The sequence below is a fragment of the Triturus cristatus genome, chromosome 6, assembly GCF_964204655.1.
Source record: "Triturus cristatus chromosome 6, aTriCri1.1, whole genome shotgun sequence".
Lineage (NCBI taxonomy): Eukaryota > Metazoa > Chordata > Amphibia > Caudata > Salamandridae > Triturus > Triturus cristatus.
Genome location: NC_140589.1, coordinates 216,011,554 through 216,036,206, shown reverse-complemented (window position 1 = coordinate 216,036,206; position 24,653 = coordinate 216,011,554). Strand labels below are relative to the sequence as shown.

Sequence of the window (24,653 nt, the reverse complement as noted above, 5' to 3'; positions counted from 1 at the left end):
AGTGGCCCTGGTTATGGATAGGTTTTATCACTAGACATGGATACGAGTGGGAATGGGAGTTCTGTGAACCAGATCAGGAAACGGAAATGACTTTACCAGCCTGGCTAGAATGTAATCTGCTATCTTTACAATAACAACTCATTTTTAGGTCTCGCCTAGCAACGCAGCGCAAAGCGCTGCCCGCTATCGTCGAGATCTGTGCACGCGCCTACCGCAAGACATGAGCTGTGCACGCGTATGGCTCGCGGCGTTATTACAACTCCTGCTGGCACCATAATCATGCACATCTCCTGCCTGTGCGCGACGAACTTACGTGCACACGTGGGGCCAGCGTGTAATTAAATCTACAATCCCCAGCTGTCCTTGCACCCCCTCCAGGGTCAGCCAGCCATGCACCATCTGCCAACCCCCACCATATTCCTCCACGACTACACACTGACGCCCCCTCCATACAGCTACTCTCTCCCTGCATTCCTTACCGTTGTTCCGCCATGTTTCAGCACGATGCTCTGCAGCGTGTCCCTTTTGAAGAAGTAAAGGGACCAATGGATGATGAAAAGTGGTTTAATTAAGTTGAATATCAGCAAACCCCAACAGCTGCCTCCTGATCCACAGCTGTCCTGTCTCCGTGACTCCACAGACTGGCCTCACGTAGTAGAACCCCTGTATCCAGGTTGCAGCTGCTAGGGAACCATATAATGACATCACCAAATAGAATTTACATCAGATCACAACATATCCCCTTTCCATAACATCTTTATAATAACTTAGATTAAAATTCAAAAACGAATACAATCACGAAATTTCACTGGAGAGATTCTCCTTCTTGTACTGAGCCTTGAACTCTTAACATCTTCCTCATTCACCTTGGGATGTTTGATCCCTACCTTACCTCTGGCATTAAATGTAATTGCACAATCAGTTGTAGAACCTTCACTAACTTCCCCTGCCTTACTTTTCAACCATTCTCTAACCTCAGTCTCATTGCACTTAGTTACTCTATTAACATTCCACCATTTGCCATCTGATAATTTAAAAAAAACTCCCTTGTCCATCAAAACCTTCTTTGGCTCAGATAATTTAGAATTCCCTTTTCCAGGAAAAGAATCCAATTGTACTCTAACAAAAGTTCCTACTCTAAATGATCTAGGTTTCTTGAGCAAACTTTCATTATGCTTTTGTACATAAGATTTTTGATACTTCTCAACTTTTGTCCTTAGATCTTGCTCATTTATGTCTTTCTTGCCCCCTCTACCCATCCACGCAGGAACAGCGATGGAACATGGTGACCTGCCCTTCAATAAACAAAAAGGGGTTTCACCCGTTACAGAATGCGGTGTTATCCTGTAATTCCTTAACATGTTTTTTATATCCTCCTTCCAACAACCGTTATTTTGGAGTGACATCTGGATGCACTCGCCAATCACACGATTGAAGCGTTCAATTAATCCATTTCCCCTAGGGTGATAGACAGGAGTTTTAGAATGTCTTATACCCCACCTTTCGTAAATTGTGAACCATTATCAGTGAGAATTTCCGCAGGACAGCCCTCTCTACGGAATACTTCCTCACAAAATTCAATTATATTAGTGGTCTTAACCTCCCTAACAAATGTTACTTCCGGCCACTTGGAAAAATAATCCATCATTACAATAGCGTATCTGTTGCCCAAACCCAAAATGTCAAATGGACCACTAATATCCATAGCCAACTTCGCCCATGCACGTTCTGGCCACTTAGAGTGATGGATGGGACTCTCTTGTACCGTATGAGTTTTATCACTTCGCGAACACGCAACACAATCCCTCACAAATCTCTCAATTTGTCTGTCCATTCCTGGCCACCAAAAGTCATTCCTAGCCTTCCTCTTCATAGCAGCCATTCCCCCATGTCCTTCATGCAACAAATCAATTAGTTTTGGTCTGAGGGAACTGGGCACAACCAACTTGTCACTTCTCCTCAGTATGCCTTCTACTACGGCTAATTCACTCCACACTTCTTTGTACTGTAATAAATCCTCATGAAGTTTCCACCCATCAACACTGGGTAAACACTCTTAACATCTCTTTCATGATGCTATCTACAAGCATAGCTTCCTTCCATTCTTCTTCGCTAATAGCTTGACACACTTCAGACAATTTCGCCACAACCCAATCATTCATCTCAAGATCCAAATCCTCATTGTCAGGTTTGTCCACCGGAAGACGTGATAAACAGTCTGCATTGATGTTTCTCACACCGGGAACATATTTCACACAAAAATCATATTCTTGCAAACGATAAATCCACTTAGCTATCCGAGGAGAAGCTTTACCTGCTCCCGAAGTGGAAAACAGATCAATTAGTGGTTTATGATCTGTATGTAATTCGAAACTCGTTCCCCACACAAAGTTCCGGAAGTGTTGTACCCCCACCAGCATGCTAACGCCTCTTTTTCGATTGCTGAATACGTGCTTTCTGCTCCCTTCAATGTGCGTGAGGCAAAGGCTATCACCCGTTCCTTGCTATCATGTACCTGCATTAAAACTGCTCCAATACCATAACCACTAGCGTCTGTCACTATTATACTTCTGTCCTTAGGATTAAAAGGTTTCAAAGCAATGGCATTTGCGACTGCTTTTTTTACACCCTCAAATGCTTGCTGACACTTTTCAGACCACTCAAAATGTATCCTTTTCTTCATAAGTTCTTGCAAAGGAGAGACACATGTAGAAAAATTATGAATAAACCTCGAGTAATACTCTGCTAAGCCTAGAAATGATCGTAATTGATCTTTATTCTGTGGAATAGGTGCATTTTCTAGGTCTTCCACTAGTTTAACTTTTGGTTTGACTCCCTCTGGTGACAACGTGTGACCCAAGTATTCTACTTCAGTTTTGCGGAATTTGCATTTCTGTAAACCTATAGTTAGTCCCGCTTGTTCTAATTTGCTCAACACCGTCTCTAGAACCTTATCGTGATCATGATTGTTAGCAGCCCAAACCAAAATGTCATCTTGAAACACTAAAACATTTGGATCATCACCTAGTATATTTTGCATAACCCTCTGAAACACTGCCGATGCCGAAGCCAACCCAAACGGCATGCGCACAAATTGGAATGCACCTTCAGGTGTAATGAATGATGTTAGATGTTTTGCTTCTGAATGAAGCATTATTTGGTGGTAGGCACTCGACAAATCTAGTGTGGAGAATATGTTACCCCCCTCTATTGTTGATAGCATTTCATTTATGTGCGGTAAAGGGTGACGATCGATCCATATGCACTGATTTAGGTCTCTCAAGTCCACACACATGCGGATACTGCCATTGGGTTTGCGTGCAATAACTATGGGACTTAACCAATCCGAGGCCTCAATGGGTTCAATGATCCCTTCTATGCATAACCTGTTCAATTCCTCTTTGAGAGGACCCCTAAGGGCCAAAGGAACATTTCTTACTTTGTGTACCCTGGGTACAGTCCCCTCTTTCAAAATGATACGATGTTTGAATTTCTTCAAACATCCTAATTCTTTTTTGAATAAATTTGGAAATTTGGATCTCCACACTTCAGAATCAGCAGATTCAGTTAATAAAACTTGGGCTGGGTGGTTGGGATTCAAAATAATATCTAACTTTTTTTGTTCCCTCCATCCTAATAATGATTTACCTTTCTCCACAACGTATATCTTCGCATCCGTTTCTCTGTCTTGAAATTTAATTTTTGCAGAAAAATAACCCAACACCGGTAATCTCTGACCACAATATCCTACTGGATTCACATCCGTAGGTGTAAGTGTTTTAGACCCTAATTTTTCCCAGACTTGCTTGTCAATTATAGTAAAAGGGGAACATGAATCCGCCCATATTGGAATCATTATATCATCTACAAAGAGATTACATTTTGGCGGAATGTAACTGTCACTACCTTTCGCACCAACGTCATTAACATCGTCTATGACATATATTTCTACTTCACTCTCTTCAGAACTTTCTACAGAAATATCTCTAATTGCATTCACTTTTGTAGGTTGAACAACATTTGGTGCCTTGCACACTCTAGAAAAATGGCCTATCTTTCTACATTTATAACATCTAGTCTTTGCAGCTAGACAGTGTACAGCATCAGCGGAATGTCTATTGCTTCCACACCTATAACATACTTTGCTTGCGTAGAAAGATTGCTTCTTTTTGTTGTCTATACTCTTGTTACTCTTCTTTTCTGCTACTACATCACAAACTTTTGCGTCGTTATTTTCGCATTGTGTGGTATTGGGATTTGTCAGTTCTTTGACATATCTTGATGTGTTTTCCATGCGTTTAGCGATCTCGATCGCCTTGTCCAAAGTAGGATCCGTCAAGTCCAACAGTTTCTCTTGAACCTTTTTGTTGCAGGTAGAATTGATTAGTTGATCCCTTATGATCTCGTCTCGTGAGTCTTTAAATTTACAAGAAATGGCTAACTTCCTCAGAGCAGCTACATATTGCTCAATTTTTTCTCCCTGTGCCTGTTTACGCGAAAAGAACTTATGTCTTTCTACTACAATGCTCAATTTCTTTCCAAAATTTTCCTCCAACATAGCCATTGCTACTTCATAAACGTCTTCATCTTCCTCATCGTCAGAGTTTGCATTTCCTCTTGCAATTGACAAAGGTTTGGGAAGTGTTTTGAGAACGTTCCTCCCTTCGACCCCAAGGTGATGTTTTAAAATAGCTAACTTTCTACTAGCTACATAAATTTCAGCACCTATGGCCTCCAAATAGGTAATGAAGGACTCTTTCCAATCCTCCCATACCATACACGGTGCACCGGGCTCTTGCAGAAAGGTAGGGGAGGTGTAATGGTTTGGTTGGCCATATTGGTGGTACCCCAATTGACGAAACTTTAATTATTTAATTAATACGACTAAAAGCAACTTAACCTGTGTTGTAGTTCCCAAAGGTGACTGCAAACGAGGAGTACAGAAAAGCTCACCTTTATTATTCACTGCTTAATCAGAAGTTCACTATTATAGCGCTCATTTCCTGTGCAATGCGCCATGCGCGTAGCGTTTCTCTTCGTGTTTTCCGACAACTTGATGCTGTGTGGTAACTAGGCAACATCCATCATTGCGGCACGCATCACGTGACCTTACGGAAGGTCGTGCTTGATTCACGCACTACATGCATGCGCGTTATGCGATGAGGAACGTACGGTGATGAAGAGGAATGGTCGCACGATAAGCAGCAGGAATGATCGCGTGTCCAGCAACCGACACGCATCCAACGGTAATGCCCCTGTGTTTACATTCAAAGTCTTGTAGTCTTTCAGATTAACCCCGTTGTGTCAATGTTGAAGAAGTTGCATAACTCTCCTTATACGCCACACAAAAACCTTCTCCTGGTTACGATTACCTCAGAACAGGGTTGCACTGCTCGTCAGTCGGCAATTATGTTATTTGCAATGCAATTGCGCTACACTCTTCGCGCAGACACCGCTCAAGCTCAAGGTCCTTCCCTCTTTTTCTCGCCGATCCTTAACAGATTCTTTGGCACAGTACGGTGAAGGCTAACTGGAATTCCAATATTCCCTATATTCCTTGACGGTCCAGAGACAGTTAGAAGGCACTTCAAATACAGGAACAAACCTCTATAAAAGCAACAGATGATGCTTGCTCAAATAGCTGCTTTCTTGCCTTGGGTTTGCCAATGACTTCCTCCAAAACCACTACGCTGTATTCTTTTTCCAACAAGATCAAATTCGTATTTTAAAAAAAAAAAAAAAAAAACGAGTCCTTGTTCTTCTTCCTTTCACCAATACCGGCATCCCATCCTCGTCGCCAATTTTGAAGAAGTAAAGGGACCAATGGATGATGAAAAGTGGTTTAATTAAGTTGAATATCAGCAAACCCCAACAGCTGCCTCCTGATCCACAGCTGTCCTGTCTCCGTGACTCCACAGACTGGCCTCACATAGTAGAACCCCTGTATCCAGGTTGCAGCTGCTAGGGAACCATATAATGACATCACCAAATAGAATTTACATCAGATCACAACAGTCCCCAGAGCTCACAGGGTGCTCGGTGTACCTCTCAGCCCAGGCGGTCGCCGTCACGGTGGCCGTGCTGTGAGCGTGCCAGGCTCAAGGACAGTTCAGCCACCGATTCAGACTCGGGGCCTCAGCGCAGATAAACAGCGTGTCTTCTCCGGCGATCCTCAACTTACGCCGTGACAGCCGATGTGCACGCTCACGGCATCTCGTGCCCTCCCACCGCGCTTTCAGTTTCGCGCCCTGAGATAATGCCCCCGCTGCACTCCTGACAGCTCCGTGGGCTGAATATTTTACAGTCCCAGGAGGGAAGGTCTGCGAAAGGAGGCACCAGCGGATCCATACGTAGATGTACATTAGCCAAGCAGTGTTAAGGTTTGATCCCTGGGTTTTCTTTTGTTAACTTTACTCTAAGCGCCCTTTCTGTTGCTGTCCTGTTTCCACCCCCCTCCCATGTCCGCGTTCCTTTTCTATTGAGTGCAAGGTTTAGGGTTTGATCCCTCTGTTTTTTTTGCTTTATAACTTTAATCGTAGCACCGCACCGCTTCAGGGACAACGTGCTTGGTTTCATTCAGAGCACCAGAGAGGTTAGAGCTGTGTTTTGCTGCTGTTTGCCGGTGGCATCAAAGGCCAGCCTGCCCAGCGCCACCGGGTCCATCTGACCTTCACGGTAAATGAACTGTGGCTTGGGAGCCCCTCCCTCTTTACACAGTGCCTCTCAGTAAGGAAGTTTTATCCGTATTGCCGATCCTTTAATTCGCTCTTAAACAAATACAATTACATGATTGTTGCATTCGCTACGGAGTGACGTAAATCCGGGAATATTTAATGATAAATACGTCTCATATAAATAACCAGATCTGTCGGTACCATAGCGATGGGAAGGGGAGGGCTGAACTGGATTTTTGTTTTTATGAGGCCGCAAAATTTGGCAAAAAGTCCACAAAAACTGGGGGCTACATGTGGTGTTGCTTTCTATATGTTAAACTGGAGTGGTAAGTGACTCTCCATCACCGTGCTGTTCTTAGCATAATGTGTGCCACTCACTGTCCTGGCATTTTTGATAACCACCGAAGCATATCTTAACCGAAACTCCTCCTTGCGTGTGCCATGGCTGCTGTGACCTTCCTCATCTATGGTGTTCAACGTAAAGTTGCCGGTGTGTGTTAGCACAGGTCGTCTAACCAGTGGAAAATGGTCGGTTGATCTGTTTCTCTCTTTGGATTTTTACAGTCATTAATACTGAGAATGCTACCCTCATGACACTAACCCCCCCGCCACCCCTCCCGTCTTGTGTTGTATGTACCGGGAGTGATTAATGTGCCAAGTGATTTTCCAATGCTGTCATTGCATCATATCTCCAGCGCCCCATGCATACAGGTCAAACATTAGGCTGCAGTCTGTCACACTTGGAAATGGGTTCATGCGTTTGTCGGCCATAATGCCTCTCATTGTATTTGTTGACGTTCCTTAACTATAACAGTGCATGGTGCTTTCTTGCCAGTGGGTTGCAGCAGGTCATTTAACATGCTTAGCGTTTATAAATAAGCAATTGTAAGTGCAAAGCAGAAGAATGAGTCTTCCTTTCATTGGAAGTAATAAACCAGCTGCACGTGTTGTCAGGGTGCTTTCCTTAAAATATGCATTTTGACATCCAAATAATATGAATTGAAAAAGGTAAGCAAATGTTGCAAATGTGGCTTGACAAGCATTTGCAAACCAATAGGTCTCGCATTTATGCAAGTTTAAGCTATTGGCATTTCAAATAGCAATGTGCTTTATTTATGTTTCACACACCAAAATATAAAGAAAAAGCATTTTCATTGACATTGCCAATAGCTCAAACTCGCGTAAATGCGAGACCTATTGCATTGCAAATGCTTGTTAGTTAGCGTTGTGTACTTTTGAGTTGTAAATCTCCGCATGTTTCAGCAGCGAGCATTTATCTCAGTGGGTCACCCTGCTGGCTTAGTGATTGACAGAGCCTCAGACCTAAGGACTATAAGAAATGTATAGGCTTTTTTGATGTGTATGACAGCTCACTGGAAGTGTACACAGAGCTGCACGTGGCCAGTAGGGTGAGGTGCTGCTTGTCCTTGCTTTTTTACTTTAAACCCTTGCATACCAGAGCTGCTAATATGGCCTCAATCATCTCCATATCAGTTTTCTTTACAAGCACCAGTTAAACAAAGCATTGCCCAGACTTTCACACAGCGGCGAGAACACCTGGAGATTTGCTTGAGCTGGGAGCTGGCATGACAACCCTCATTGTGAGCCTGTGCTGGCCAAAAAAGGCACACTGCTTACTCTCACCCCAGTGACACGTCGCATTTCATGCTTTCACAGAACTGCTAGCACTCTCACGAGGTTCGAAACAGGCTGAACTCTGGCCACACACATGTTATTTAAGACACTGTCTTAATAGCACAGCCATAGGCTATTTATGATAATATTTTAAAACACTGCAACCATCATGTGCCAGGGTGCATAGTCATAAATGAATAGGATCAGGACCAGCAGAGCGGAGCATACTCACTGATGAATGGAATCTTTGCCAAGAGAGGTGCCTATGAAGGTGGACTTGTGTAATGTAAATGGTGATAATGTAAAGTGCTCCAAAACCTTCAAGTCTTACCATGTGCTGCAACAACTTTGGGCTACATTGAGCCGCTATGTGGGTATCTCTACATCACTATGCAGTACTCACAAATGCAAACGTTTTAATTGAAGGGTTTTGAAAAACGGCGGCATCTAACCACATAATGTAAATTGCAACATATGGCAAGTCACTGAGTCCCAAAAAAAAGGTCTACTTAAGATAAGAATCACTTGAATCTCTATATGAGCGCCAATACTACTGTTCATGAGCGTGATGCATTGTTAAGACACAAGACTGATTAAAAAAACTACAGGAAACAAATGCTATAAATCCAACCTCCAAAACTGGCTAGAATAACGTTGACAAAAAAAAATAAACCAGATGATGGATAAAAGCAATTTGCCCAGGACCAGAAGTCTTATCTAATGGAAAAGTCATTAAAAGAACTGTGACAACCCTACTCCATGGGGAGAGCAATCTGCGTTCCCTTTCCCAATAAATGCTCTCACTTTGAAGTCAGCCAAAAAAAAAGTAAACACTAGGTTCCCTCAAAAACACAGCTTGAAAATTCACCTCTGTCTTCAAATGCACAGCAAATGTGACAAGATAAGAACAAGATTTACACGCCTGTTTACAGAAAGGGAGCTCTTGGAAGGATACTGGTAAATATGGTTTTGGCATGGGAGGGAGGAAGTGAACCTGGAGAGCCTAAGCCAGCAAATGAAAAGCAAGAACATGTGAGTTATAAACCACAGAGCCAATGGCAAGCAACGGGCAGAATGCATTCCCAGGTCAACTTTCTCAAACTCCCCAAGAAGTCTTTCGCATACCAAAAAGCTGTGCTGTCTGGTAGGCTGCAACCTGAAAATGCATACTCAAAGAGGGGATTTGGGTAAGCTCCCTTCATCCACTGATCTGTTCAACTGTCAGAAACATATCGCTTTTACACAATACAACGTATAATGTGGAGCAATAGGTCAGCCCACTTTGCCCATCGGCTCTAATGCACTGTGAGTGACAGCATTTTTCCTCGAAATGTGCATATCTGCATACAAAGGAAATGTGCATATCTGCATACAAAGAAGTGCATTTCAGTGAGAGAGCTGGTGGGCTAATACTTAAGTTTGCCAATGCATTTTTCCCCATTCTTTCTTCTTCTGTTGTCATCGTTATCGGTTTAAACTATGTTTTCATGTTACTTCAATTCATTGCCAACAGTATCATTTCTTTGCAGCAAAAGGAATCATAATATTGTGTGATGTGTATTAAAACTAAAAAGGGTTTCTGTTCCTGTTTTAAGTACACCTACCTAGCAGGCACACATATGCTCCTTTTACGATTATATTTAATGGCTCATATTTTGCTTATTTAAAAAAAAATATTGCAAGCATATGGCCACCATGTTTATGCAGCAGCATGCTTTATCTTCTATTTCATGTGACATAAGCTTGCTATTAAATAATAAAAAGAAAACTAACCCTCACATCCTATTGCCAAGGCCAGGCCTATTGGCTTTCCCAAAACGTGAGACTGGTAGAGCATTCACAATATACCTCTATCATGACCTCCAGTATATACTGCTTTCTCAGTTTGAAGATATGTGCGGGCCCCCAAAATGCATCTCCAACCTTATCACCGTCGTGTTCTACTGTCTCACTTTAGGGACACCCAAAGAGCTCTCACAAGGCTCCTTTGTCCAGACTTGAATTATGCCCCATTGTCCTGGTCTGACCCAATCCCGGTTCAAAGACACCGATTGTAGTTGCCTAGGTACATGAAATTAACATTCAGTTAGGGTTACCAGATGACCTGAGATGACGTGGGCACTTTCTTATAAGTCTTAGTCAGTCTCTAGCACTGTGGATTCTGGGAGTTGTGGTCTTGATTCATTTCAACTGAACCAATTCCACCAACACACCATAAAAAACAATGATGTGTAAAAGGACAGTACAGGGCTGGAAATGTTGCATCACGGGTATAAGGAGTCATCTGGTTACCCCATTTTCAGTCTACACAGGCATTTAATGATTTAGGAGCTCAGTCTATGAAATACTTCATAGTTATCCAACGTTTTCTCAAATTGATAACTCAGCAATCCTGCAGTATTCATTCATAGTCCCAATTAAATGCTGGTATCATTCCTGCTGGCCGCCCCATGTGCGTACCGCAAACAATCTTAGCACTTTTATTCAGGGTGGTTGCATATTTATTATGCATTAGAAGAGATGCAAGAACTGACCATCATCTGAGTCACAATTTTGTTTATTTCAACAATCATTTTGGATTTGATTCTTGGTAAAGGATTTACTACTGTATACTGGTGTTTGATGGCCGTGTTTTGGAATTAACACCCACAGCTATGTATCTTTACTGGCCTGCTGGAGCCTGCCTTCTGCCATAGAGACATACATTGACATTGGAAGACCTGGTCAAAGCCTTTAGAATTATCTAGCAGACCAGAAACTTCTTGATGAATGGCAGTCAAGCAGTAAGACTAAAATCTCCAGATGACCCATTTGGAATGAGGGTCACAAAGCTGTAAGCTTGCATTGCTTTCAAGAAGTTAGTGGAGAAAACTGGACCTGAGGAGCTATTCATGCGTGGAACTGGGTAATGCGAGCTCTCTAGGCATGCTCCCCAGGGCCGGAATAAGACCTTTACAGGCCTGAAGCACGTAAAAGGGTTTGGAGCCCCCTTACATATCCAATTCAAAATATAAACAATAATAAACTGCAAAATTACATTTTATTTCACAAATTGAAACAAAACTTACAGTAAAATGGAAAATAATGTTTATTTTTGTATACTTCCACTTTATTTATAGGTTCAGCTGCACCATTTGCAGTTTTGCACCATATGGTCCATGGTAAATCCAACAATGAAACATTTCTGTGGTGCCCCCTTTCCCTTTATGCCCACGCAAGTGCTTATTTTACATAATGGTTCATCCAGCCCTGATGCTGCCCCAGCAATATGGCCGCGCCTAGACCTACGGTTCTTACTTTTGCACTTTTCCATCGCCCCTCAGCTTCTCCTGACACCTACTTTTTTGTAACCCCATAGTTACTTTTAGTTTCATTGCTAGATACGAACTAGTGGATGTCCAATTTGCTAGCCCTCTAGAATACCTGTTGTCACATAGGCGGCCCTCGTGGGGCAGCACATGCTGTGCCATTTCAAGGCACATTTTTTTTCTCAGTGTCTGTCCAGTCTCCAGCTGCTCGCATTTTTCTGGTAAATGATTACTTTTGAGCAGTAGGTTTGTCTTTCAAAGGAATGATAATGCCAGCCTGTTCCCTTTTGCTTCTGAAAGGCATTCTCTGCCCTCTCACTCACTGCACTGTTCATCTCTTGATTGCCTACAATAAACAGGGCAGGAAATTTTATTTTGCAATCTAAGCCTCTACAAAATGGCACTGTGACATATGGTACAGTCAGCCCTTCCTGGCTTTTTAGTTACTGGCATGTTAAAATGTGGAGCTTGTAGTTTTGTGTTCAAAGCTACCATTTTGAGTGCAAAACCTCAGCATGTGCATTGCTGTTGGCTAAAATGCTAGAAGCAGCTAAAGGTGCAACCATGTTCTACGTGGATGTGAGTCACTTGTCAGCTATTATTAAAACTTTTACAAATCTAGCTAATTTACAAAAAAAATCCTTGTTCCACACACCAAACTAAAAGTAAATTCTGCTCACATATATTGTGATGTTTCTGTCTTTAATTCGCATCATGCATTAAAAAAAAGCAATGCCAATCGTTTTGTATTTTTTTCTAGTGGAACATATTATATACCAAGCTTCAAACTACGGCAAAGGTAGAAGAGGGACAGCAGCAGGGCAATGTTCCCTAACACAAAGAATAAGTAAACAACCGGTGGCTGTTGCAAGAGGAACTTCACACAACTTTCCCTGAGTTGTCGCTTGGCTGCCTGAAGTGCACCTGCGCTATGAGAGAGCAGGGGAGCTCCATATCTTTGTAAATATGGCAAGTTTCTGCTCTCTCCCTTTCATGCAATGCAACACAAGAAGGTGCCTTGCTGCAGCACAAGAAGGTGCCTTGCTGCAGCACAAGAAGGTGCCTTGCTGCAGCACATGAAGGAGCCTTGCTGTAGCACATGAAGGAGCCTTGCAGCAGCACATGAAGGGGCCTTGCTGCAGCACATGAAGGGGCCTTGCTGTAGCACACGAAGGTGCTTTGCTGTAGCACACGAAGATGCCTTGCTGTAGCACACGAAGGTGCCTTGCTGTAGCACACGAAGGTGCCTTGCTGTAGCACACGAAGGTGCCTTGCTGTAGCACACGAAGGTGCCTTGCTGTAGCACACGAAGGTGCCTTGCTGCAGCACAGGTAGGTGCCTTGCTGCAGCACATGAAGGGGCCTTGCTGCAGCACATGAAGGTGCCTTGCTGTAGCACATGAAGGAGCCTTGCAGCAGCACATGAAGGGGCCTTGCTGCAGCACATGAAGGGGCCTTGCTGTAGCACACGAAGGTGCTTTGCTGTAGCACACAAAGATGCCTTGCTGCAGCACATGGAGGTGCCTTGCTGCAGCACATGGAGGTGCCTTGCTGCAGCACATGAAGGTGCCTTGCTGCAGCACATGAAGGTGCCTTGCTGCAGCACATGAAGGTGCCTTGCTGCAGCACATGAAGTGCCTTGCTGTAGCACACGAAGGTGCCTTGCTGCAGCACACGAAGGTGCCTTGCTGCAGCACATGAAGGGGCCTTGCTGCAGCACATTAAGGGGCCTTGCTGTAGCACATGAAGGGGCCTTGCTGTAGCACACGAAGGTGCCTTGCTGCAGCACACGAAGGTGCCTTGCTGCAGCACATGAAGGGGCCTTGCTGCAGCACATGAAGGGGCCTTGCTGCAGCACATGAAGGTGCCTTGCTGCAGCACATAAAGGTGCCTTGCTGCAGCACATGGAGGTGCCTTGCTGCAGCACATGGAGGTGCCTTGCTGCAGCACATGAAGGTGCCTTGCTGCAGCACAGGTAGGTGCCTTGCTGCAGCACATGAAGGGGCCTTGCTGCAGCACATGAAGGGGCCTTGCTGCAGCACATGAAGGGGCCTTGCTGCAGCACATGAAGGGGCCTTGCTGCAGCACATGAAGGTGCCTTGCTGCAGCACATGAAGGGGCCTTGCTGCAGCACATGAAGGTGCCTTGCTGCAGCACATGAAGGTGTCTTGCTGCACTGCATTGAGTGAAGGTTTAGTAGATCTGGACCCTGGTGAGGTACGCTTCATCATTGGGTTCCTCGTTTTGCACTGGAAAAACTCCAAGTGTACTATTGGTCACTGGTTACACAGTCTCCTAGTTATGAGTTTCCTAGTTTTGATGAGGTTATGTCCCTTACTGTGCAATTTATGTTCTCCTTTTGTTAAACTGCCAGAGATAGATTAAAATTGTGTGTGGGTGAACTAAAAATATTTTTAGTGGTGTTACCCAACCACAATATTAAAACAGAGGTCAGGGCATTGGACCCGGCTTCTCTTTTTCTTTTACATGTTTTGGTGCTCGAATATTGCCCCTTCAGGGTCAGGTGCCTTCCTCAGGGCTATAGGCCTCAGTATTTCACATCAAATATTATTTTAAAAGTCCTTGATAGTAGGGTACGTTATACAAGCAAATTCAGTATATCCTTTGAATTTATACAAGATGGGACAATAGCAGGAAAACACCCCTTTTTCATGGGAACACCTTGGCAGAAAAGTAGGCTTCCCTGCTTTAGAAGACAGGTACAGCAAGGGGGGCAGATGCACAAGCTTTTCCCATCACACTGCACATACAGATCAGGCAGCAGCAGTGCAAACTTTAGTTGGTCACTGAACAGGCACAGCAGGACAGGAGCAAGCTTGCGTCCCTCACTCAAGGTGCAAGTGCAGCCTTCCGTGTCTTACTGAGCAAATTCAGGAGCGCAGACTGCTGAAAGTGTAGTTTCAAATAACATTTACAATTAAGGCGTGAGTGACGTAGGTTACAGACAGAATTCTGAAACGGGTAAATAAATCATTAAGGGTAATATGAGGGTGGGTAATGAGCAGTGGCAGCTCCTCCTCTAAGGCGGAGAAGCGTTGACCCTCTGCCAGGAGCAGCAAAGAAAGGAAAAAATAAAATGATACTAGCAGAATTTTATTATCCTTTAATTTTTTCCTCCTGCTGCGGCAGTGTGTGAGGGGGTGAGGTGGGGCTGCAGGAGAGGAGAGGTAGAACACTCCTGTGCGCAATGACTGTTTGGTCGGCCCGCTCCGGCGGCCCAAAACAGTCATGCGCACTTCCCTGTACTCCATCCAGGCTGCATTACAGCCTGCATGGTGAACATTCCCACCCCTCCAGCACCTAGCTGACCACCACAATGCTGCATTGCAGCGATGTGATTGGCTTAGGGGTTGGAGCCTGGCTGTCTTCTTCCTGTTCCGACCTAGAGTCGGACACAGGTGAGCAGGAGAGAAGATGCGGGACCCGGCAGAAGCAAGGTAAGTTTTATTTATTGATTTCTTTAAAAAGCAGCCCACACTCCTCCCATCCGTCCCCGCCCACCGCCCGCGAGCCGTGCCAGCCGCTCCTGGTAGTGAGTGAATATGTGGGTTCTAACACCATTCTCACTTACCTGATAATCCATGTCAGTATGCTGAAAGTCTTACAACAGTCACTCATACACCTGTATTTGTGTTGATTTTTTGGTGTTCCACATATTGAAAAGTTGCTGCCACCTAATATGTCATTATTGTTTGGAGAGGCCCAGACACAGACTAAGTAACTAACTTTGCTCTAGACTACACATTGGTGCCAACGTTTTCAAAAATGTATTGAGTGTGTGTGCACGAGACGATGAGTAATCCCAAATTCTATGCTGCCCCTATTTAAAATGTTGTCGGCCACCGATGTGGTGTCATATAAAGGAAGCCCATGTTTACTCCAATGCTCACCCTTATTTTAATAAAGTTGACCGCTTATCTGAGTCTGGAAGAACTTCTTCCTCGCCCTGCACGCTGGCTCTAAGTGCCATGATGTAAGCATCTCTTCTCATCTGGACCAAAGTCCCCTCCGGACTGCACATAACTTCAGAGATCCATTTAATGAGGGTGGCGTTCATCCAGTGTTGCTTTTCCAGCCAACTACACTGAGCATGCAGAGATTTGCAGGTCTATGCCAATAAAGGGAATATATGAACTACAACTCCCAGCATGCTTAGTGCTGTTAGCTGGCAAATAAGGACTGGCTAGCTGGCACCCTCATAACATGGGGCTAGTTGTCAGTTAGGAATGAACACTTTTACAGCCCTTTGGTCTATTCACAGCAGAATTTGATTAAACAATTAATTGTCATTTCATGTGATCACTCCATTTCATTACCTACCCGCCCTTTAACTAAAGGACAAATGAGGTCTGGGTACAAAACAGAAACGCACAAATACAGCTAGTCAAACATGGAACTGGGAAATTTCACAGGACGGCTCAAAACCCTACACCATACTTGCTCGTTAGCCCCCAACAGGACTCAATTTACGTTATTAGTTCTTGTATATTGTTAAGAGATACCTCTAGGTCGCTGGACACAACTCACCAGTCCTGGGCTTTCGGAAATGCTCGTTTTCAGGTGTGTCAGCCCAATTGATTTAATCCATCTGAACCTAGAGTAAAACGGATCTAATCCAGGTTCTGTATCCCTGCTGGTGCCATTATAAAATTAGGACTACGGGTACCAGAATGCAATGGGTAAATAAATAGCATTGATTGGATGGGTTACTCACACATGGGCTTGTTACAAGTGCGCGATCTGCAGACGTCACCTGGCAAACCTGCTCATATCCCTTGAAGTTATTCCTGCCAAAGGGTTCTCGAAGACCACGTTTGGTTCCACCGCGTTTTGCTGTGACCCGCGGTGAATCTGCCGGTGAAATGGTTTAACGCTGTTTCTTGCAGATATCTTCCCTTAGATTTCCAGCACTGGTCCCTTTACAAAGGACACAAGTGATAGGTGGGTAGAAGTTTGCAGAATTCGATGATTTTTTTTTCCATTTCTGTTTGCTGAGTATTCTCGTAACGTGGGCTGCGGTTTTGTAAGCAGACGCCATTCCTTTGATCCTCACTGACTTCTAATCTTTGCTATCTTTAGGGCGAGGCGTTTTCGTGGCAAAGTGAATTAACATGAACACATTTCTTTACCTTAAACGCATTTAAGTAGGCAAGGCACTGTTGTGGTAGCAAGGAGACACTGGCCTTTTATTCCATGGGCATTTCCCCAGTGGGCCGGCGCCCTTGGAGGCTGGTTTTGAAAGCACGGGTTCCAATCCTTAGCTTTCCTTTTTAAAATATTTTTTTTCAGGTGTGTTAGTTCAGTTGAAATGAGCCAAGACTACAATCCCCAGAATGCACTGATTGTTGCAGAACTGCCAAGGTCTAGAAAAGAGTGTCCCTAGTGCTTTAGGTGGGCCGGTACGGAGTAAGAGTACCAGCACTTTTTAGTTTTCTCCCTTTGAGTACCGGAACTTTTCCTTCGCCAAGGAGAGTACCAGTACTTTTAGGGGAAAGTCAGGCAGGGCAGGCTCGATGGCATTGGGGACTGTGCAGCTGCACAGAAAGTGCTCTGCTGAACTGCTGCCGAAAAAGAGAGGAAAAGAAAGGAAAAGAGAAAAAAGAAGAAAAAAGAGAAGAGGGAAAGGAGGAGAGTAAGTGAGTTGGCCTCACTGAGGGCCTGTTGTTGGCACCTAAGCCCAAGTGTCTTTCACGCCTTGGTGGGGTAGGGTATTGGGGGGTATATGTGTGCCTAGGCTTCGCTGTGAGGCACCTTTCCCAAATAGGAACATTGAGAGGCTGTAACGTTAGGGTCAGAGCTTCAAAATAAAGAACTATGGAAATAGGTTTGAGTTCCAGCATCAGCTCAACATCCTGTGATTCTGGGCAAATGACTTAATTTTCCAAGGCCTAAAATAACAAGCATTGGCATAGCCAATAGGTCTCGCCCTTGGGACCTTATAGGTGTTTAGCCATGCAACAGTTGCATAACTAAATACTTATAAGGTCCCAAAAGCAAGACCTATTGGCTATGCACAGCGGCCGTGCGGCCGCTAAAGTGAAAGTAATCGCGGTAAAGCGCGGCACATGCACTGTAGCTCCAGGCTGGCCTGGTAGCACTTTTTGGAGCCCTCTCAATAAGTCTCACCAGACCAGCGCATGCGCAGGGTCAGACAAGACCTAAAAATAAATTTGATTTTCTGTAATGTTACTGGTGCTCATGTAATCTCTGCTCTTGGGCCTAGTTCACCCTACATAAATAAAAGTACAATATAAAAAGAATCTTCTGTTTGCTCATGTTTTCAGAGTCTGCAAAGGCTGCAACATAATAATGAGAGCGGATTATTTATACAATAATACAAAAGTTTGTATTTCTTCGACATGGATTTACTTCCGTTTTTTTAGTTTTAACCATCAGTCGTGTGTCATTAAAGCAGCTATACACCACATTTTTGACTGCTTTCACCTTATGTTAACTGTTTAAACTTTAAAGTGCATATCGATCAGAGGAGAAATTACCAACTTTAGGTAATTTTCTTCATTTGTATAATGTCAAGGACATTCGAATACTGGTAATGCCAGTAAAAAAAAAAGTCCAGGTGTGAAACATGGCGAGATCAGGAGTTGTGGCCTGTGGGCCACTTTATTTCACCTCGCCTGCCTGGCCAAAATGTAGTGCTTCTAATTTTCGCCGATATTTCTGGCTCTATAAGCTTTAAAATACATAATTTATCAAACATGTGTTAAAAAATTAGCTGAATGAGATTTGCTGTTTCAGGAACAGGCGTGATCCGGGAATGTGGGCCAATTTTTTGTTGGTGCGTGGCCCGAATCGTGATCCCAATCCGATCTTGCCGCTACCATATATTGGGCGATTATCATTCAGTTGGGCACTCCATTGTAGGGCAGGCAGACAGTCCATCAGCATGCACACTACTGTCTCTACCCATCCCAGACCACCTGTGTCCATTTGACAAGTTTCACATACTCATCCAAATTGCAGTATTAATCTGGTTAAGTGACATGCGAGCTCCAATTGTTCCATTGACTTGTCAGGAGGCAGAGTGCGCTAAAGCAAGAAAACTGGTAATCCACTACATATTTCTGTAACAGAACTTTGGGATAGAGTAATTTAGACAGACTTGAGGTTCAGAGGAAAAACTGATTCTACTGTTGTGGGTTTAATCCTTTTTATGATCAAAAGATTTGAAAATACCAAAAGGCCCCCGTTGGGCAGCGAGTACTCCAAACATCAATGATATCCACCTACCACAATTAATTAAATTCCCATGCACTTAAGATCAGGGTTGAATGTCTTTAGTTTAGTTGCCCATTAAAAAATGAACTCCATCATCAGTTTTGTAATCTGCAACCTCGTCTCATGTTTCAATGCCTTTTATTGTGTGCATGAATATCAATTTTTCAGACTTTTGAGAGATTATTGTGGACAAGGTTCAGAAGGGCCTGTTCGAGTCCAGGTTTTCTGGCTATTAACATGAGGTAAATGTGCAAGCTAATTATCTGAGTCAAATTCTGTGTGAGTGGTCGTGAATGTGTGTGTTTTTTTATGTGATGGGTGAGTATGTGTGAATAAGCGTGTTTAGTCTGGGAAGACGAACTCACAGCCCCCTAATGGAGTCCAGCCGGGTCTGTGTGAACCAGAGACAGCATAAGTCCATACTACAGAGTTTGCCAGACTGAGGGTGAGAGGCAGATGGCCGGCAGAACACAATATAAAGATCCCCCAAGCATAGGAGAACAGGCAGTCAATGAATACTGCAGGTGAGAAAGCAAGAGGTTGGGGGGTTGTTCAAGCATGGATGCTAGGGTTCAACAGATTGTGGAAAATAAACAGGTTTTCTTGGCACTGAAAAAGAGGTGTTGAATAAAATATCATGGATTTTGAGACACAGAAGGAGATGGGCAAGAAAAACAAAGGGAAATGAGTGGCTTGAAAAAGAATGGTCTTCAAAATAACGCACACTCATGATACGTAGTGACTTTAATCTTTATGACTACTGTGATTGTGATCAGGTGTAGCATCCTCACATTCGGTCTTCTTGTTCAGGCACTTCCTCAAACAATTTTTTAAAAACATTTTGGCTTTACTGAGCCTCTCACACCATAGGTGATCTTGAAAAGTTGTGATTATGCATTAAGCGGGTGTTGTCCTATTTTTTAAAAAAAACTTATGGAAAACACAATTCTCTTAGACCAGGCCAGCATCTCTCTAAAACAAATATACAATAGAATGTTTGATGATGTCAGACGGGGTTTTGAGATCTAGTGTGACAGTATTCATTAGATGGCCTCTTTAATTTGTTTGTGTGTTTTTCAATGCGAGGTATCAAGACACAGAGGTGAGTTTGCCAGTGTTTCATATTGCAGTAAAGCAAATCTTTAATTACATTTAGTAAAAAAGCAACACAGCCTTTGCATTCCGGGCCAGTATTACAGCCAGAGTCTCTGTTGTTTAAGGAAGTCATGCCGCGCATAAAGTCCATACCGCGCATAAAGTCTTTTGTTGGTGATCCATTATTTTGGAAAGAAGAGAAGTAGGGGTGGAACCTTCTTTGTTTTTTCCACCTTCCATATGAATCTCTTTTCTGAAACCAAAATGTTTTTCCCCTATGTCTACGCTTGTACTATCTGGAGGGAAGTTGTAGGGAACACCCAAATGCTAGAAAATTGTACTAACGTCTCTTTTGCACCTCTCAAATGCCCAGGAGGCCTGGTTCATGCTACAAAATCTACTTTAAACTCCTATGGTCTCCTGATCTTGAGGGGCCCACTGTACCTACAGTGTGCCGGATTTATCCAGCCTTTACATGCCTTGGACCTTTTCTGCTTACCTTATGCAAGCTGTACTTCCCTCTCCCACAGACCCAGATTACATGCTTTACTCAACTGGTCATCCCCTAGACCACCATGTGCTCACTTGTGCTTGACTCACCCATCCTGTGGTTTCCTTGCCAACCCTTTCTTACATCATGCAAGATGTGCTTGACTCTTCCACTCTGTACTGACCCACCATGTTTGATTTACTCAACCTGCCTTAACAGACCCATCCTTTCTCTCCTCACAATTCTCACCTGACCCAGCCAGTTCAAGGCACATTTGTCCTGTGCTTGCTTTGTTTACCCTGGTACCTCTTGTTGTTCATTTCATTCATTTTATGTTGACATATGCTTGTTCAACTCATCCCATTGCGTTCATCTCAGCCATTTATATATAAGCCATTCATCACATCTATCGCCACTCTAGTTCCCTGTAATCAATTCACTTGCCCACTGCTCACATTAGGTACCTCGTGCTCTCATGGAAGGAGCTGTGGATGGTTTTGATTGACCATAGTGGGCGCCTGCTGTATAATAGATGATGGATGAGAAAGTATTGTAGGCTGCATTGTGTTAAAGACCAGATTGAAAATATTCCCTTTCCTTTGGGTTGGTTCTGTGACTTCAGTTTTGATGTTTACTGTGTGAAAAGTGGAGGAGGCAACAGAGAGGAAAATGATGTAAAGATGCAAGGTGTACCCTAACAAATGGGTGGCAAAAGGAATAGGCCTATCGTTATCCAGGTTTCTTAGTGAAATTGCCTACAATAGCTGTTGTGCACAATGAGAAAATTCCTGACTTTTATGTCTCATATGTGCATAGGCTCAGCGACAATCTGCATTGGTATGACATTCCCAAAATAATAAACGTAACCTTTTGCACATGGGAGGAAAAGCCGAATACTCTATAGATAGCAGAAATATTTCTGTATTATCAAGCACAATTGGCACCAAGAAAATGTGGCTCCCATTAAATGTCTGCCTCCAAGCCCCGCCTCCAGCCCCACCCACAATTGCCCCCTTCTCCATTCACTGCGTCAAATTGATGAGTACCTGCACTTATTTTTTCCCCATTTAAAGCACTGAGTGTCCCTGATGACATGTCGACTTCTAATAACCTTCTTAAAGCAACATTCTGGTCTGGAGCACTACGTCCTCGACTCCTTGGTGACATGGCATCACCTGGTAACTTTACCCAGCTGGAATAAAAATTTGGCAGTATAGTTGGCAGTTGATTTCATAAAAAACAAACCAAACTGCTTTTCCAGAGAAGTGGAACTTTTGAAAGAAAATGTGAAGTCTTCCTTAACTAAAATGATGCAAGATTTCAGTTTCAATGTGTCAATAGTTCCCATAGATGAGAAAAGCAAACTCATCAAGTTGTGCTAAGATCTCACAATCAAGCAGATGCTTGGAAGCGGGGATACTACCCTAAGGCTCACACCCCCCCCTCCAATCTTCCGATCTTTCCCCATACAGCCCCCCCCACCCCCAGAGAAGGTTATCAGATTACTCAATGTGCTGCAATTAACTAGTATTACTATTATTACCACATGCATTCAGGTTATTTGTTTACTAAAGATATCATTTCAGAATAGTTGTTTTTTTCTTATACATATCCAAACACAACCCCCAGTCCGCTTACCACAGTGCTGTCCGCTTTTAATTATGGCACGGCATAGTATCATAAAACATAGTACCACACACTACTAGTCGCAACACAATTGTGTTGTGTTAGACTTGGCATTTCTTGGCGTGATTACCCCTGACGTTTTGCCTCTACCTCCTCTATTCTTGATGCTGTGATGGATTTCGTTTTACTGGCTTAGATGCTTTGGGCACTTTGCCACTGCTGATCAGTGTCAAAGTGCAAGTGCTCCCTGTGTAAAGTGTAAGGGTAATTGGTTGTCCATGATTGGTATATTTGTTTTACTAGTAAAGTCCCTAGTAGAGTGCACTATGTGTGCCAGGGCTGGTAAAGCAAATGTTACTAGTGGGCCTGCAGCACTAATTGCGCCACCCACACAAGTAGCCCTAAAGAGAGAACTCGGGCCTGCCACTGCAGTGCCTGCGCGCAGGTTGTTAAACTGCCATGTTGTCCTGACAAGTGAACCAACTTGCCAGGCTTTACCCTTCCCTTTCTATGCACATCAGACACCCCTATGGTAGGTCCAAGGTACCCCCCTGGGCAGAGTGCAGTGTATGTGAAAGGTAGGACATGTACTGAGGTGTGTACCATGTCCTAACAGTGAAATACTCTCCATTTCGTTTTTCACTGTTGAGAGGCCATCTTGCCCATAGGACAGAATAGGGATGGCTGTGTAATATGTTTACAGCGTATCTTCCCAAAGGCTTAAGATGGAGAGGTGAAGTTTAGTGTGCCTGAACTCACAATTTAAAAACACATCTTTTTGTGAAGGTGGTTTTTGAATTGCGTGTTTAGAAACCACTATTTTAGAAGTGGCTGGGTTTTTGTGCTCTAAACACTTCTGTGTGTCTCTGCCTGGTTGTGGATTGACTGTCTGAATTTGCAAGTGATTAGGATCTGGGGAATGTCTTGATCCAGGGAAGGAGGTGAGACGGCAACAGGCTGACCTCCATCTGGAGTGTAGGGGGAAGGAGTAGCCCCTGGAGGTGAAGAGGCCTGGACTGCCGCCATAAAACAATGGCTCCATCTCCTGCTGAGTGATTAAGGATCCAGACCCCCACTATCAAAGGAAGGTGGTGTCACTGTCAGGGAGACACCCAGAACTGGTTTGAACAGGAATCTGTGCCCCCTGAACACAAAGTCTTCAAAGACATTGAGGGGTATAACTATGAGAGCTGGAACACCTGAACGTTGGATTTGTATAGCCTGAAAAGGATTGAAATTATTTCGTAGTCAAGAGGAACTTCTGCCAAGGAAGAAACAGCTGAAGAGACTGAAGGAAAGAACTGACTCTTGCTATGTGTTCTGGGGCTGGCATGCAGTTTGTTGCTTTAACCAAGGAGAAGCTAATGGACTTTGCTGTGTGATGTGTCCCCCTGCTTGAAAGGACTTTGCTGTGCTGTGTCCTGAAAGTAATTTAACCCAAAGGGCCCGAGGAGAGCTGGCTCCCTGTTGTGGAAACTCAGGAACACAAAAGTTTCCAGAAGTGTCTCGGCGACGCTGTGTGTGTGTGCTTCGTGCAGCCAAAGACCTTTGTGGGGATTGCCCTGTGATCTTGCACACCCGAAGTTCAAGTGTGTCTGAGACGCTGTGTGCGTGTGCTGTTCGCAGCCTGAGACCTTCGTAAGAATTGCCCTGTAATCATGGGGACCAGCAATCCAAGGGAGTCTCAGCGACGCTGTGTGCTTGTGCTTTGTGCAGCCTGAGACCTTCGTGGGGATTGCCCTGTGATCGTGCACACCCGGAGTCCAAGTGAGTCTCAGCGATGCTGTGTGCATGTGCTTCTTGCAGCCTGAGACCTTCGTAGTATTGCCCTGTGATCGTGTGCACCGGAACTCAAGTGAGTCTCGGCGACGCTGTGTGCGTGTGCTTCGTGCAGCCTGAAATCTTCATGAGGATTGCCCTGTGACTGTGCATGCCTGAGGCTCTAGGGAGTCTCGGCAACGCTGTGCACGTGTGCCCTGTTGCAGCCTGAGATCTTCGTTCTCGCCACTGCTCGATATCCCCCAAGTCCCATCGGAGGCCCAAGACGCGAGAACGGGAGAGGAGAGCGAGGTCGCACCCCCAGGTAGCGTGTATCGCTGCCTGGGGCGCGGTGCGGGCTCGGACAGAGGTGCTCTCGGCCTCTCCCATTCTTTCAGCGCAAACCTCTGCTTCAGCTCGCATCGCGGCCCGTACTTGCCGAAGAGTGGCAGTATCGGGCTGTAGTGCAGAGCTGCACGTTGATTTACACCATACCCTGTTGGAGGCATATGGTGGCGGAAGCTGACCGCTATTCAGTACGAGTGGTGAAGAGACCGTCTAAAGCACCGTGATCGGTGCAGGAGTGTATTACGCATTGCATTATTTCTGCATTGCGAACTACCTCATTATTGTATTACGCATTGCATTATTTCTGCATTACGAACTACCTGATTGTTGCATCATGCATTGCATTAGTTTGCATTACGAACTGCCTGATTGTTGCATTGCGCACTGCATTATTTTGGGCATTACGAACTGCTTGATTGTTGCATAACGAACTGCATTATTTTACATTGCGACGTACCTGATT

General features: G+C 44.2%; 1 protein-coding gene across 3 annotated transcripts in view; it reads left to right on the top strand.

The window, feature by feature from the left end:
* Nucleotides 1-24,653, top strand: part of LOC146816667 (adhesion G protein-coupled receptor F5-like) — a 531,046-nt gene that overhangs the window by 23,888 nt on the left and 482,505 nt on the right. For 2 of the 3 annotated variants that reach the window (XR_014962931.1, XM_085610564.1), the window contains exon 1: nucleotides 16,364-16,578. The exons of the other annotated variant lie outside the window; for it this stretch is intronic. The gene's annotated coding sequence lies outside the window, so the exon portion shown is untranslated. Of the gene's footprint in view, nucleotides 1-16,363; nucleotides 16,579-24,653 lie in introns of those variants that run through there. 3 annotated transcript variants of the gene reach the window in all.